The 2,551-nt window shown below is 40.1% G+C and overlaps 1 protein-coding gene across 1 annotated transcript in view; it reads right to left on the reverse strand.

Annotated features, from left to right (window-relative positions):
• LOC108750769 (protein jagged-1-like) overlaps window positions 1–2,551 on the reverse strand; it is a 42,346-nt gene that overhangs the window by 24,881 nt on the left and 14,914 nt on the right. The window lies entirely within an intron of this gene.

The raw sequence follows: 2,551 nt of genomic DNA on the forward strand, positions 1-2,551 counted from the left end.
GAGTTGTACAACGACTTGTTAAATGGACAATTACTTGTTTCTTATTAACTTGTTAGAAATTTGTTTCGTAAATTGTTTCGAAATTTGCAGAAAATAAACGGTAAGTAAAACAGAGAAAAAAATTAGGAGCCCCTTCTAGCATTATGAAAGACTTTTTCATAAAATTCGGTTGCCACTTTTGCACCAAGCGCGGGAACCTGAAAAGGCCTCGGGTTACTGTCCATTATTGCGTATCGTGGAAACGGAAATCTCACGTTAGTATATCTCAGGAGAAAGAGAGAGGAGAGACAGGCCTCAGGCGAATGCACCGAATGCAACAGCAGCAGCAGCTTCGGGCCAATCTCGGAAAAGAAATCGAGCAGTTTCGAAACTGTAATCACGGCCGGGCAATTTTCGAGCTCGCCACGATACTGCGTGCCGTTACGCGCGATACGCATCATACATTCTACATATACGTATATGTTAGTGAATGATTACTTTTTCCTCACTCTTACAAATCTAAATTTCTTATACGCAAATTTAAACAATAAATAAATTGGAACGATAATATACAAGCAGTTTAATAGATAGTAATCGAAATGGCAAATGTACAAATATATGTTTTGCTGCGTATATCGATCAAAACTGAATGTGATATATTCAAAGTTTGTCCTTCATTTCCTTTCTTTAATCTTTTTGTGTACGGTTTTTAAAATTTTTTCTTTTTATCAACTAGAGCTTTGCCAAGATTTTTTAATACATTTGACGGTTCAATCGTACGGAAATAATGTCGAACTCTACATCAAGACTCATCCGAGCTGTGAATGTTACGAATATGAGATCATTTGCGATAATTGATTTTGTTCTGCGATTTTTTCGTCATGTTAATGTCTGAAGAGGGCTCAATCCGGTAGCCGAAACTTGTAATTTTACCTTTGTTAATTGAAATATATTCTTTTGTTAATTTCAAAGAAACGTGTTGACTCTTACTTATTATCATTTGGTTTCTAAAAGTGTAATACAATTTCTATAATAATAAAAACTCATTGTTACAGCACTTTCACAAGGAAATAAGAATTTTATCAGATTTTTATACAGTCCAGAATAATATAAAAATATCTGCTAAAGCTCTCGGTAACCCAACTTAATAAAGATATGAAAATTTCACATTGCCAACGGAGCGGAGGGTTAATTTTACGAATACACATCGTTCAATTATTTCAACTCGATTAGAAACATACTTTCAGAAATTAATGTGGTAACAAAATCCTATACAAACTGCTTTCTCGAGAAAGTAATTCTATTATAGTTTAATTCATTTAAAGAGCTACAAGTAGGAGGAGTATAGAATCTCGAGCGTATAGGAATATATTCAATATGATATATATATGTGTGTGTGTGTGTGTGTGTGTGTGTGTGTGTGTGTGTGTGTGTGTGTGTGTGTGTGTGTGTGTGTGTGTGCGTACGTGTAGGTACTAGGTATACATGCATACATAATTATCGTAAGAGTAAGATCGAAGGTAGAAAGCGCAAAGGATCGTCTGCTGGCCTTTGCTTTCCACAACGCGTTTCTCTGTACGTTATATAAGCCCGTCTTGCGAGTGACATTTTAACGGGTCGGCGGCCGCTGAGCTCCCGCGACTTCGGTTCAGAAGACGTCAGGAATAAATGAAAGAATAATTGAAAAGAAAACCACTTCACGATCGGCCGCGTGACGATAATCGCGATTCAAAAAAGGCGGAGGAGCGAGGGAGAAAATAACACAACGGAACGAATCAGATCTTTTGTGTGCTCTGACGATACGTTCGCACGGCACGTATAAAAATTCGTTCGAGATATTATACAAGTCGCGTAATTTCTTTGCTTCTGACTCGCACAACGATATACGTGGTAATGTAAACGCTTCGAGCAATTTGGGGAAATCGTTGAAAGAATACGGAAAGCGGCACGTACTAAATCAACTATTGTTTCTACGAAATCGGTACCTGCTAAACTCGTATCTCAATAATAGTTTAACTTTGTTGTTAGAAACGATTCCAAATATCGCAATTTACGAAGCAATCCGCCCACCGTGTGTCATCCCGCTCGCGATGGTATGCGCGGAAGGAGGGTCGTTTAAATAAATTTTCAAACGAACGTTTTGTGCTTTACGATCAAGCTGTTGCTCATGAAGATGACGTCGCCTATACGCGATTCCATCGCCGTAAAAATGATATCGCGATTTATCCTCGCGTTAACCCGACCCATTCGGCAATAGTAATAACTATTCTCGCAGCGTCAAGTACGTCTATTAACATCGCCCGGTGCTTTTTGTATGTTGGAAAATGCAGGATGAGTCGGGGCCTCTCCCTCTCCCTCTCCCCTCTTTCTCTTTGAGTCATGTCGCGAGGCAAAGTTCGTCGTCGTCATCGTCGTCGTCATCATCGGCGCGATTCTCGTTTACGACGACGGATGTCCGTACAGCGATAAATCCCGCCGTACGAGGGGGGGGGTTTCCGAATACGAAACGGTGACGAGAGCCGCGCGTTTGTTTGGAAAGCGAACGCTGCGTGTAACGACGCGCGCGTACGCG

The sequence above is a fragment of the Trachymyrmex septentrionalis genome, unplaced genomic scaffold (assembly GCF_001594115.1).
Source record: "Trachymyrmex septentrionalis isolate Tsep2-gDNA-1 unplaced genomic scaffold, Tsep1.0 scaffold37, whole genome shotgun sequence".
NCBI lineage: Eukaryota > Metazoa > Arthropoda > Insecta > Hymenoptera > Formicidae > Trachymyrmex > Trachymyrmex septentrionalis.